Consider the following 14,422-nt stretch of genomic DNA (forward strand, 5'->3'; position numbering starts at 1 on the left):
AGACTTAATCACCCAAAACCTGGTGTCACAGTGTCACACATGGACTATGATTTACTACATACAACAACAACAACAACAACAACAACAACAACGACCCAGTATAATCCCACAAGTGGGGTCTGGGAGGGTAATATGTACGCAGACCTTACCCCTACCCCGAAGGGTAGAGAGGCTGTTTCCAGGAGACCCTCGGCTCAAAAAAAATAATAGAAGACGATATATTAGTACCATAAAAATGCGTAATAAAAATAACAACAATAACAACAACAATATATAAGAGATATGAAAAATGAAATACAGGATACAAAATACGAAATACGAAATAGGTGGCTGGTATAAGTACAACTAGAGGGAAAGCCCTGCATCAATAGACGACCAATGACATTCCTAGTCTAACTCCTAACTGGATAGTCTCCCTCTATTGTGCTGTAGAAATATTCACACTCTCCCCTAACCTACAACCTTAATGCTCGACCTCCATAATTCCCTATCAAGGGTCATGTCCTCAGTAATCCTAAGTCGCGCCATGTCCTGTCTGATCACCTCTCCCCAATACTTCTTAGGTCTTCCTCTACCTCTCCGCGTGCCCACTACAGCCAGTCGCTCACACCTCCTCACCGGTGCATCAGTGCTCCTCCTCTGAATGTGCCCGAACCATCTGAGTCTTACTTCCCGCATCTTGTCCTCCATGGGGGCCACACCCACCTTCTCTCGAATATCTTCATTCCTAATCTTATCCATCCTTGTATGCCCGCACATCCACCTCAACATCCTCATCTCTGCTACTTTCATCTTCTGGATGTGTGAGTTCTTTACCGGCCAACATTCAGTTCCATACAACATGGCAGGCCTAACCACTGCTCTATAAAACTTACCTTTTAGTAACGGTGGCACTTTCTTGTCACACAAGACTCCCGACGCTAACCTCCACTTCATCCACCCCACCCCTATACGGTGTGTGACATCCTCGTCAATCTCCCCGATCCCCTGAATAACCGATCCAAGGTACTTGAAACTACCTCTCTTGGGAATGACTTGAGAGTCAAGCCTCACTTCAACTCCCGCTTCCGTCGGCTCAACTCCACTTTATATAATTTACTACATACAAAGTCTGAAATATAACAACGCACTGTTTCTGAACAAAAGGAAAATGAAACAAAAAATAGGGATAGAGGGAGATGCCAAGGCCTGCAGATGCCTGCTTGTCTACCTTGGATCTCCGCGTGGACTGAAGGTAGCCTCCAACTACTGTCCAAGAGCTGCTCCGGGATCTGCACATAGTGTAGAGTATAGTATCAGCACAACCGACCCCATGTACTGGTAAGTGTCTAGCCTAATCTCAGCAAAGTAGTGACGGGGCTAGGACCAGACTACCAAATAGACTTGTGCAGTTCAAATATATGCAGCGGAAAAGAAATACATAAATAACCAGTCAAGTATGAGAGGGGGAGCATGTTGTGGGAGAGATAACAATTCCGAATAGAAAGACATCAAGTAAACGAAAGAAACAACATAACTCAGATATCAACAAAGATTCAGAAATCAATAAATGCACGGCATCACCCTTCGTGCTTTTACTCTCGTCCTCACCAAAGTAATCATATAATAAAAATGTGCACGGCATCACCCTTCGTGCTTTTACTCTCTTTCCTCACCATATTATCAATATTATCGGCATAGAATGTACATCGTGCGGCACGGCATCACCCTTCGTGCTTTACACTTTTTTCTTACAATCATACACGGCATCACCCTTCGTGCTTTACACTCTTTCCTCACAAAACAAATAATGCACGACATCACCCTTCGTGATTTAACTCTCTTCCTCACCCAAACAACAATCACAAATAATAGGGCAAGGGAATAAATGAAATTGCGGTAAATATTCGGGTAAGGGAACAACAATTCAACAAATAAATCCCGGCAAGGGAACAACATCAATAACATCAACATCCCGTCAAGGGAGATAACAGATAAATCAACAATAACCTAGCAAAGGTGACAACATAATGATCTCTTCTCTTTCTCACTTTTACTTCACTATTCACTTCACAACTCGAGCCAATGCTCTGGAGGTTCAATTATCGCTTATACTTTCACAATTCATTATACAACTTGAGCCAACGCTCCTCAATGTTTATAGGTCACAATTCCTTCCACAAACTTAATACACTAAATAGACACCGCCACTAAGGTATGAATGATACAATGAAGTCATGATAATCACAATATAAAGACTCTCGGGCATGCTAGACACTAACGTATAGATACTCGTCACCATGCCTATACGTTGTACTTAACAATTACCACATAGCAAATAGGACTCAACTCCTAATCCCTCAAGCTAAGGTTAGACCAAACACTTACCTCGATGCCTCGATCACAATTCAAGTTTCAATTATAGCTTTACCCCTTGATTCTACCACCAATTCGCTCGTATCTAGTCACAAGTTACTTAATTATATCAATAAAGGCTAAATGAATCAATTTGAATGCATGAAAATGCGTTTTCCAAGGTTTTACCCAAAAAGTCAAAAATCGCCCCCGGGCCCACATGGTCAAAATCGAGGTTCGAACCAAAACCCGATTACCCATTCCCCCACGAACCCAAATACATAATTTACTTTGAAATCAGACCTCAAATCGAGGTCCAAATCTCCAATTTTTAAAAAACCTAGGTTCTACCCAAAACACTCAATTTTCCCCTTGACAATTATTGATTTCGAGTTGAAATCATGTTAAAAGATGAAAATTATTGAAGGAAATGAGTTAAAATTAACTTACAATTGATTTGGAAGAAAAGTTGTTCTTGAAAAATCGCCTAGGGAGTTTGTGTTTTGAAAGGATGTGAAAAATAGGTTGAAAATCGTCTAAGTATAAAAGTTGCAGGTCTCAGATGTGGGAATTATGAACCCCGACCTCTGTTGGCTTGGGAATTGCGAAGCGAAGCTCCCATTTGCGAACCCTTAGGAAATCTGTATTTTTCGCATTTGCGAAAGGGACCCTCGCATTTGCGAGGTCGAAATTGCGAAGCACAACTCGCATTTGCGAGATAAGGCAGGCTTGGGCTGGTTCGCATTTGCGACCAAGAACTCACATGCGAAGCCTGCAGGCCTGATCACACCAGCAAAAATCTTGCAATTTTTCTAAGTTCAAAATGCACCCTATGGCCTATCCAAAATTCACCCGAGCCCTCGGTTCTCCAAACCAAATACACACACAACCTCAAAAACATCATACGGACTTATTCGTGTAGTCAAATCACCAAAATAACATCATGAGCATCGAATTAAACCTCAAGATCAATGAAATTTCTCCAAACTTCTTTAGACATCAAATTTGCATTTAAGGTCCAAATCACGTTAAATGGATTCCGTTTCTTACCAAACTTCACAAAATTATCTTAAATTATATATAAGACCTGTACCGGGCGCCGAAACCAAAATACGGGCCCGATACCATCGAGTTTTAATCAAAATTCATTTCCAAACCTTATAAACAATTTCAAAAAATAATTTTCTTCAAAAATTCATTTCTCGGTCTTGGGACCTTGGAATTTGATTCCGGGCATACGCCTAAGTCCCATATTTTCCTACGAACCCTCTAGGACCGTCAAATAACGGGTTCGGGTCTATTTACCCAAAACGTTGACCGAAGTCAAATTAATTCATTTTATAGTCAAAATTTATCATTTTTCATAGATTTTCACATATAGGCTTTCCGGCTACGCGCCCAGACTATGCACACAAATCGAGGTGATGCTAGAAGAGTTTTTTAAGGCCTCAAAATGCAGAATTTCATTTTTAAAACAAGTCTTTACCTCTAAAACAATCGTTCGTCCTCGAACGGACAGAAGAAAGAAGTACCTGAGTTGGGAAAAGATGGGGATAACGACTCCACATATCGGACTTGGACTCCCAGGTCGATGCCTCAGGAGGCTGACCTCTCCACTGAACACGAACAGAAGGAAAACTCTTCGATCTCAACTGACGAACCTGCCGGTCTAGAATAGTTATCGGCTCCTCCTAATAGGACAGGTCCTTGTCCAACTGGACAGTGCTGAAATCTAACACATGGGATGGATCGCCATGATATTTCCGAAGCATGGACACATGAAACGTTGGATGCACGGCTGATAATCTCGGCGGCAATGCAAGTCAATAATCCCCCACTCTATCAAGAATCTCAAATGAGCCAATGAACCTAGGGCTAAGCTTGCCCTTCTTCCCAAATCGCATCACGCCCTTCATAGGCGACACTCGAAGGAATACCCGCTCACCGACCATGAATGCCAAAAATACGAACCTTGCAGTCAGCATAACACTTTTGCCTGGATTGAGCTATACGAAGCCTATCCTGAATAATCCTAACCTTGTCCAAAGCCTCCTGAAACAGATCCGTACCCAACAACCAAGCCTCTCCCGACTCAAACCATCCAACTGGAGACCGACACCGCCTACCATACAAAGCCTCATAAGGAGCCATCTGAATACTTGACTGGTAGTTGTTATTTTAGGCAGACTCTGCTAAAGGCAAAAATTGATTCCACGAGCCTCCAAAGTCAATGACACAAGCTCGGAGCATATCCTCCAAAATCTGAATGGTCCGCTTAGACTGCCCGTCCATCTGAGGATGAAATGTTATGCTCAACTCAACCCGTGTGCCCAACTCTCGCTGAATTGCCTTCTAGAAGCATGAGGTAAATTGCGTTCCTTGGTCCGAAATGATAGACGTTGGCATACCATGAAGGCGAACAATCACCCGGATATAGATCTTAGCTAACCTCTTAGAAGAATAGGAGACTGCCACAGGAATGAAATGCGCTGACTTGGTCAGCCTATCAACAATGACCCATACTGCATCGAACTTCCTCCGAGTCTGAAGCAGTCTAACAATGAAATCCATAGTGATACGCTCCCACTTCCACTCGGGAAGCTCAATCCTCTAAAACAATCCAATAGGCCTCTGATGCTCGTACTAAACCTGTTGACAATTCAAACACCGAGCCACATATGCAACGATATCCTTCTTCATTCTCCGCCACCAATAATGCTGCCGCAAATCCTGATACATCTTCGTGGAGCCCGGATGAATAGAGTACCGGGAACTATGGGCCTCCTCTAAAATCAAATCCCAAAGCCCATCCACATTAGGCACACAAACTCGACCCTGCAATCTCAAAACCCCATCATCACCCAAGGTAACCTGCTTGGCACCTCCGTGCTACATCGTGTCTCTAAGGACACACAAATGGGGATCATCATACTACCAATATCGGATCTGCTCCAATAATGAAGAACGAGCGACTGTGCAAGCTAACACACGGCTGGGCTCAGAAACATCCAACCTCACAAACTGATTGGCCAAAGCCTGAACATCTAAAGCAAGTGGCCTCTCACCGACCAGAATATGAGCGAGACTGCCCATAGTGGCTGACTTCCTACTCAAAGCATCGGCCACCACGTTGGCCTTTCCTAGATGATATAATATAGTGATATCATAGTCCTTCAACAACTCCAACCACCTTCTCTACCTCAAATTTAACTCCTTTTGCTTGAATAAATACTGAAGACTCTTCTGATCTGTGAACATCTCACATGCCACGCCATACAGATAATGCCTCCAAATCTTCAACGCGTGAACAATGGTTGTCAACTCCAAATCATGAACCGGATAGTTCTTCTCATGAATCTTCAACTGCCGCAAAGTATAGTCCATGACCTTGCCATCCTGCATCAACACTACACCAAGTCCAATACGAGATGCATCACAATAAACTGTATAAGGCCATGAACTTGTGGGCAAAACCAACATAGGTGTTGTAGTTAGAGCTGTCTTGAGCCTCTGAAAGCTCATCTCACACTCGTCTGACCATCTGAACTAGGCACCCTTCTAGGTAAACCTGGTCATCGGGGCTGCGGTGGATGAAAACCCCTCCACGAACCGACAATAGTAGCCTACCAATCCCAAGAAACTCTGAATCTCTATAGCTGATGTTGGTCTAGGCCAGTTCTTAACTGCCTCAATCTTCTTCAGATCACCCTGAATACACTCTGCTGATACAACATGACCCAGGAATGCAACTGAGCTCGACCAAAACTCACACTTCGAGAACTTAGCATATAACTGACTATCTGTCAAGGTCTGAAGAACCACTCTAAGTTGTTGCTCATGCTCCTCCCGGCTACGGGAATATATCAAAATATCATCAATGAAGACTATCACGAATGAATCTAAGTAAGGCCTGAACACTCGGTTCATCAAATCCATAAAATTTGTTGGGGCAGTTGTCAACCCGAATGACATCACCAAGAACTCATAATGCTCGTACCGAGTGCGGAAAGTTGTCTTAGGGACATCGAATTCCCTAATCCTCAACTGATGGTAGCTAGATCTCAAGTCAATCTTCAAAAATACCTTGGCACCTTGAATCTGATCAAATAAATCATCAATCCTCGGCAATGGATACTTATTCTTGATCGTAACCTTTTTTAGCTACCGGTAATCAATACACATTCTCATTGATCCATCCTTCTTCTTAACAAACAACACCGGCGCACCCTAAGGCAAAACACTCGGCCTAATGAAACCCTTCTCAAGCAAGTCTCGCAACTGCTCCTTCAACTCTTTCAACTCAGGCGGGGCCATACGATACGGCGGGATAGAAATGGGCTAAGTGCCCAGAGCCAAATCAATGCAAAAGTCAATATCCCTGTCGAGTGGCATACCCGGTAGGTCTGAAGAAAAACCTCAGGAAACTCTCGAACAGGGGGCACAGAATCAATAGAAGGAACCTCAGTACTAGAATCACGAACATATGCCAAATAGGCCAAACACCCCTTCTCGACCATACGTCGAACCTTCACATAAGAGATAACACTACAGGTAGAATGACCAGAGTCCCTCTCCACTCTAAATGAGGTAAATCCGGCAAGGCTAAGGTCACAGTCTTGGCATGATAGTCTAAGATAGCGTGGTAAGGTGATAACCAGTTCATCCCTATTATGACATTGAAATCGACCATGTCCAGAAGAAGAGAATCCATACAAGTATCAAGACCTCCAATCACAACTATACATAAACGATGGACTCGATCTACCATAATAGAATCACCCACCGATATGGACACATAGACATGGGCACTCAAAGAATCACTAGGCATAATGAAATACGATGCAAAATAAGATGACACATACGAGTATGTAGACCCTGGATCAAATAATATTGAATCATCTCTATCATAAACCAGAACCATACCTATGATAACTACATCGGAAGCCTCAGCCTTGCGCCTAGCTGGAAGAGCATAACATAGGGGTTGGGCCCCACCACCCTAAACTACATCTCTGGGATGGTCTGCTGCTAGCTGGCCTCCACCTCTAGTGGTCTGAGCTCCACCTCTAATACGTCTACCTCCACCTCTAGCACCTCTACCCCTACCTCTAGCTGGCTGGACGGGTTATGGAACACCTAGTGCCTGAACTATGGCACGGGAACCCTGATGCTAAGAGCTACTCGGTGCTTGAGGGCAAAACCTAGTAATGTGACCCATATCACCACAAGTGTAGCAAGCCCTCGACTACTGAGACTGCTAGCCCTGATGACCTGAATGACCACCTGAAAACTCTGAAGCGGCGATGCACTCATAGGAGTTGGTGGTGCATTGTAGGACTGTTGATCAGAATACTGCATCTGAGGTCCATGGCCACCTGAAGCACTGTGAGAAACCTGCAGTTATGACTGAAAAGGCCTAGGAGGATGGCCTCTACCATACGAATCCCTACCTACTGTCACACCTCTTTTTTCCTACACCTGAAGGGCATAAGGGAGTTTTTTCAATTAAAGGACAATCGAAACGGGATTATTTATATTATGAAATTCAGAGTCGCAACTTGGGATATTTATGGTGTCCCAAATCACCAGTTCAAATCCCGAATCGAGGAAAAGGTTGACTCTGTTTTACAGTCTGCGGATCAAAAATCCGGGTAAGGAATTCTGTTAATCCGGGAGAAGGTGTTAGGCATTCCCGAGTTTCGTGGCTCTAGCACGGTCGCTCAACTATTATTATTGGCCTAATTATCTGATTTTAAAACACTATCAAACCTATGTGCATTTTCAACTATTAAACCGCTTTTAAATCACTTGATTTATTTAATAATGCTTTGTTTATTTATTTAAGAAAATTTGATTGAGGCTGTGTGAACGCATCCCTCGAGTCTTTTTTAGAATTAAATTCGCAATTATGTTACGCGAACGTATACATAATCACAATACTAATCTAAATCGATCCTAAAGCAAACTACGAAAATTATTAATTATTTTTCTAAAGCTAATTTAAGATTATTATGAAGGCAATGTTATGGAAATTAATATAGAAAAAGAGATAGATTATTTACAGAAAGATGAAACTAGTTTGTGAATTTTTATTAGCTCTTGGCCAATCAGACTTGAATTATCTAAATCCAAACGGCCAAAAATCTTCATTGATTCAAACCAAAATATGAGGTTCGGTTGCTAAACAATTTTTAAACAAAAGGCTCAAGTATGGAAATAAACCATCTACTAATTGAATGCATAAAAAAAGATGGATCAATCATGCCAAACAAACAACAGAGAAAGAAACTTCACAATTGCGTACATTTACTCTAATTTGTGTTATACGTAATGTGTAATGCTGAAAAAGTATCTTTACTCCATCACTTGAGTGCACAAACACTTCAATCTGATATTTCAAGATACTATAGCCAAAAGTAAAAGCAAAAGCAAAAAGCAAAAAGGGTGCTATTATTTTAACCACTTTTAATATTTCGAAAAAATTTCAAAGTTATTTAAAACACATCGTAAGCCACGCTAGATAAATGTACCCGCAGTTCACGACACGTTCTATTAACCTTGTTGCAATTAGAACTGAGTCACATGAAATGCACCCCCAGATTTATATAAATCAAGCATCACAATTACGCCACGGGAACCATATCCATAGTCATGATTGTTTATTTAATCGCGCCTAAAGCAAGCTACGATGTTCATGAATTGTTTCTTAAACTATTTTGAGATTATTGTAAGGATAAAGAGTTATGGATAAAAATATTGTGAATCATCTGCAGTGTCGTGCAATAGCAGAACTCAAACGAGGAAACGATTACAACGAATCGAAGAATAATCTCTTACTCTGTGCTAGTTGCTTTTATAAATTGTCACTACTCATAAAGAACTAATCATAAAATGAAAGATTATTATAAAAATAAGTGCATGAAATGTTGCATTTCATTAAGAAAAATAAACAAACAAGTAGTTCTGCATTTTCCTACTTCAGTATCATCTGGAGAACCAAATTAACTTTGCCAATATACCAAAAAAAAACTTTAAAATATTGGGGTTGTAGGCTTGTAGCACAACGTAAAAGACTTTTATTTTTATAAAAATGAATTAGTTCCCAAAAATCAACATAAATGTCCAATGTATTATTATAAGTGCTACAATAGGATAATGGATTACTGGCTCTTTTATAACTAAATTATGGTACAATACATACAGTCTAACAAAATCTAATCAATGATAACTTTTCAGATGTTTTACCATTTCACTGAAAGGATCGCGAGAAACAAAAAATACTAGGAATTCGTTTAATGGAAATCTGGCACCTAATCTATAAATAAAAATAACTTTAAGGTAAAATAAAATAAGCAAAGCACAGTAGCTTTGTTCTTCAAGAGGAGAGAGAGCACAAGTAATGCAAGCAGAGAGTAGAATCGTACCAATAATCACCATTCACCAAATGAAAGATTGGTTAATCAGTGTATGTACAAACAGCAGGCTATAAATAATTCATTTCCTCATTTCATAAACTCAAGCAACAACTGATTTAGTATGGAGCATACCTGAAACGAATAAAAATTGAAATCCAAAGCAGAGGCTGAAAAAGACGAAAATAATGTCGGAACTCAGCTACTGGACACAGCGCAATCGTTCAATTCCCAATCTCAGCTTTCACAGCTTTACCATCCAGAAGAAAACAAATATATAAATCTTAAATTTCCAGCAATTAATTCTTCTCAAAATCCGGTCCGAAATCCTTATTTCTTTCAGCTTTTTCAGAGATTTTATTTCATTATTTATTTTCAAATCTACTTTTGGAACTTTCCAATTACAGAATCCCTCCTTCGTTGTCTCGTGTGTGTATTTCAAAATGGGAGTGAAGGGAGAGATCTTAAAGGAAGGGAAGGTCTCGATGGGTGTTCAAAATGGAGAAGAAGGAGCTAAAGCTGATGGGTGTTAGTTTTTTTGAGGTGGGGTATGTGAGGAAGATGAAAATAGGGGGGTCGTGTTCTTCTCCGAATGTCCTCCTTCTGTGATTTTCAGCCCCCTTTAAATGGGCATTTATTTAGTGCATTTTCTACTACAACTTATCTCCTCCATATTTTAAACCCAAATCAAATAAGAAAACTCAAAATATTTTGGTCCCCTCCTTTTCCCCCCGAAAATCCTCCTTATCTCTCAAAGTGTTGTTCCCTACTTTCTCTTTTTCTATTCTTTTTTTTCCCATATCTATATCGTGTGTGTATATATCTTGCACAAAAAGCAAAAGATAAGAAGAATTGTGTGAACCACATGTGCTTGTACTATTGTCCATTCATGTGCACTGTATTTTTAATTAAATATGTATGTTTGAAATGTGTGGACCCCTCTAGATTGTTGTTGGAATATTTCCACAAACACACGAAGATAACTTGGAAAGGAACACTTTGAAATTTCATTTCCTAGCATTTCTGCTTTGTGCTTCGTTACTCTTTTTTCAATTTTCATTGTTTTTCTTATTTTGTTTCGTCTCTTTTTTTATTTTATTTATTTTTTGATTAAAGATAGACCAACATACTAATTATTTAAATAGTAAGAAATAATTTAAAATGAAAATCAAATAGCCATAAAGAATTTTAAAAACTACTCAATACTTATTAAAGGCTTTCAATTTTAAACTAAACTAAGTGTATATATATATATATATTTGAAATCCTTCTTTTAATCTTTTTGGAAATTAAAATGCAAAGACTATTTTTATATTTTTCAATTTTATGAAAAGTAAGAAAACATTAAAAACTTGATATTAAAACCCAATTAGCTAAAATAATATTAATTAACTTTAAATAATAATTATCATAAAAAATTAAATACTAAATAAAAAGAAAAATCACACAATTTGACTAAAAATACAAAAATATGTTATTTTTTGTGAATTTTTATTTTTGTAAAACAACAATATACTTAATTAATCTAAAAATGTAAAACTAAATTCTAAATGCAGATGCTATATTTTTGTATTTTCAATGCATTAATAAAATTAAATATGCACAAAATATGCAAACACTCAAGCAAATTGCACAGTAATTTCGAATAAAAAAATCTAATTTTGGAAATTCTTTTTGGAGTAATTAATGTGAGGCAAAAATCACGTGCTCACAGCTGCTCCTCTTTGTCTGGAAACACGAAGAGTTTTCGTACAAAGATAAGGTGAGCGGATACGAGCAATTTTTTCCTGTTTGAATACTCCGTGGGAAGCATTTTTTGAAAGATTTAACCGAACCTCTGCTTCAAAGGTTTCCTACATATCCTTGGCTATAAAGGAATCAGGTCAATGTAGTTCGGGAAGTTTTGGTAGCTGGGACTACTATGAAGCTGCGGTTTTACTGTTACTGTTGTTGTTGCTGCTGATACTGCCTCCTGACCTCCTTATTACACCATGACAAAAAATGAAGAAGCTAGACTAAGCTATAATCTATGTTTTACAAAGATTTATTTTCGAACTTGATCTTGTGACTAATGTTGCCTCGTTGACTTGTATTTTCCTTAGAAGCTCCTTTGTGTGACTTGAATGATATTTTTTTTTGAAATGCTTTCCCTTCTTCTCTAGGCGGGCACCTGATTGCTGAACCTTTTAAATGTCTTCCTTTGACTATTGTTTCCTTTCCTTTGTTCTCCAGGCGGGCTCCTGATTATTTGAAATTTGAATTGTATTCCCTTGCTCTCCAGGTAGGTGCCTGATTGCCGAAACTTGAAGTGTATTCCCTTACTCTCCAGGCGGGCGCCTAACTGTTGAAGCTTGAATTGCATTCCCTTGTTCTTCAGGTGGGCTCCTGACTGTTGAAACTTGAAATGTATTCCCTTGTTCTCCAGGTGGGCTCCTGATTGCTGAAACTTGAAATGTATTCCCTTGTTCTCCCGGTGGGCTCCTGATTACTGAAACTTGAATGTATTCCCTTGTTCTCCAGGTGGGCTCCTGACTGTTGAAGCTTGAATTGCATTCCCTTGTTCTTCAGGTGGGCTCTTGACTACTGAAACTTGAAATGTTTTCCCTTGTTCTCCAGGTGGGCTCCTAATTGCTGAAACTTGAAATGTATTCCCTTGTTCTCCAGGTGGGCTCCTGATTGCTGAAACTTGAATGTATTCCCTTGTTCTCCAGGTGGGCTCCTGACTTCAACAAAATAGACAAAACAAAGAAAAAATTTTGCCCCAGTTTGGTAGCTGGGCACATATGTTATCGTTAACCCGTCTCATATTACCAAATATTAATAAGAACTTGAGGGCTGAAACTGGAATTGTACTCCCTTGATTTCCAGGTGGGCGCCTGATTGCTGAAACTTGAACCGTTGTTCCTTGTTCTCCAGGTGGACGCCTGATTGCTGAATCTTCAACTGTTGTTCCTTGTTCTCCAGGTGGACGCTTGATTGTTGATATTTGAATTGTTTTTCCTTGTTCTCCAGGTGGATGTCTGACCGCTGAATCTTTAACTGATTTTCCTTTGGCTTGTTTTCCCTTGTTCCTCCAAGTGGTGCCTGATTACCAATACTTGTGCCAATCTTCCTTGAAACTTGATTTGTTTTCCCTTGTTCTCCAGGTGGGCTCCTGATTACTTGATCCTGAACTGCTTTTAATCCTTAACATCTGTGTTGTTCTTCCCTCTTCTTCAGATGCGCACCTGACTTTAACAAAATAGACAAAACAAAGAAATATTTCTACCCCAGTTTGGTAGTTGGGCACACATGCGAGGGTAAACTGAATCATGTTACCAAATATTACTAAGAATTTGAAAGTTAGGTCCCATTATCTAGGGAGGTCCTGACAACTCTTAACTACGACAATTTTAAATCTAAGTTATATTTTCTAAAGGTGTGACTTTCGCTAAATCTTGTTATCTAAGAGGATCTTAAACTATTCCTCATTATCCATGAGGGTCTTGAAAATCGAAAGTCAAGTTTTATCCAAAGAGTGACGTTTCTTTACAGCTGAACAATATTACCCTATAACAGAACTTACGCTAAATTTCATTATCTAATGGCAGTCTAAAAACTAGGTCCCATTATTCAGGAAGGTCCTGACAACTCTTAATTAAACGACAATTTTTAATCTAAATTATATCTTCTAAAGGTATTACTTCTGCTACATCTTGTTATCTAATATCAATCTTAAAGCTAGGTCCCATTATTCAGGGGGTCCTGAAAACTCCTAATTGAATCCTATCTCCAACATGCGAACTTTAAAACCATCTTATATTCCTTGGGGTATATTTATGCTAGATTTTACTACTCATGACTGTTTTAAATTTTAAACTAGGTCCCATTTTCTAGGAGGGTCTTAAGAATTCTACGATCAAACATGCATGGTACTTGCTTTCCTTATAGGGTACTTCCTGAAACAAATGTCATCTTTTCCCTTGTTTCAAATCAAAGAAAATCTTGTTAGTTTAAAATGTGGCAATTCGTTGTGGCATTCTTGCTGGGGGTGGTTTTCTCTTTGCTAGGCTTTGCTTCGTTCCGACTGCCTTGAACATGGTCGAAGGATTGTTTTGACCTTCTGACCGATCCTTAACTGCAGGATCCCCAACTGTTGTTCTCTATTTCTGACCTTTCTGTCTGAACTCGTATATATCCCATGGCATTACTGAACCATTCCACCGATTCAACTTTTTCTTACACCCTATGTCTCATTTTTCATCATATTATCTCTGGCATGTCCTAGTCGCATCTTGCTTTGTGCAATTTCGAAACTGGTAGTAAACTTTGAAATTCCTTCTTATTTGTTGAAACAAGGCTAAACTTGGAAGAACTTTAGAGGAGTAAAATTAACAACAATGAAATGCAATGATTTTGAGAATTAAGAATAAAGAAGAGAATCCAAATTTGGATGACTGTTGGAGATAGGAAAAAGGAACTTATCTTAGTGGAGTCACTGGCACCAATGATCATGGTATGCATTTTGGATTAATCAACCCAGTCTATTTAACCAATCTCTTTTTTAATTGGTTTACTTTGTGCTCCAAGATCTCCACAACCCAATTTACTTTCTGCCAACTTACGGACCTTGTTCGACTTGCAATGTCTTGAAGGTCTTTCATCGACAAACCTCTCTCATTTGTTCAGTCCTCAAT

The 14,422-nt window shown here is 39.5% G+C and overlaps 1 long non-coding RNA gene across 1 annotated transcript; it reads right to left on the reverse strand.

Annotated features, from left to right (window-relative positions):
• Positions 1-256: 256 nt before the first annotated feature.
• Positions 257-10,499, reverse strand: LOC138886841 (uncharacterized). Its single transcript, XR_011405759.1, has 2 exons — positions 9,882-10,499; positions 257-1,271 (listed from the first exon to the last, which is right to left on the reverse strand). It is a non-coding gene; the product is annotated as an uncharacterized lncRNA (long non-coding RNA).
• Positions 10,500-14,422: the final 3,923 nt, after the last annotated feature.

Source organism: Nicotiana sylvestris, chromosome 3 (genome assembly GCF_000393655.2).
Source record: "Nicotiana sylvestris chromosome 3, ASM39365v2, whole genome shotgun sequence".
Classification (NCBI taxonomy): domain Eukaryota; kingdom Viridiplantae; phylum Streptophyta; class Magnoliopsida; order Solanales; family Solanaceae; genus Nicotiana; species Nicotiana sylvestris.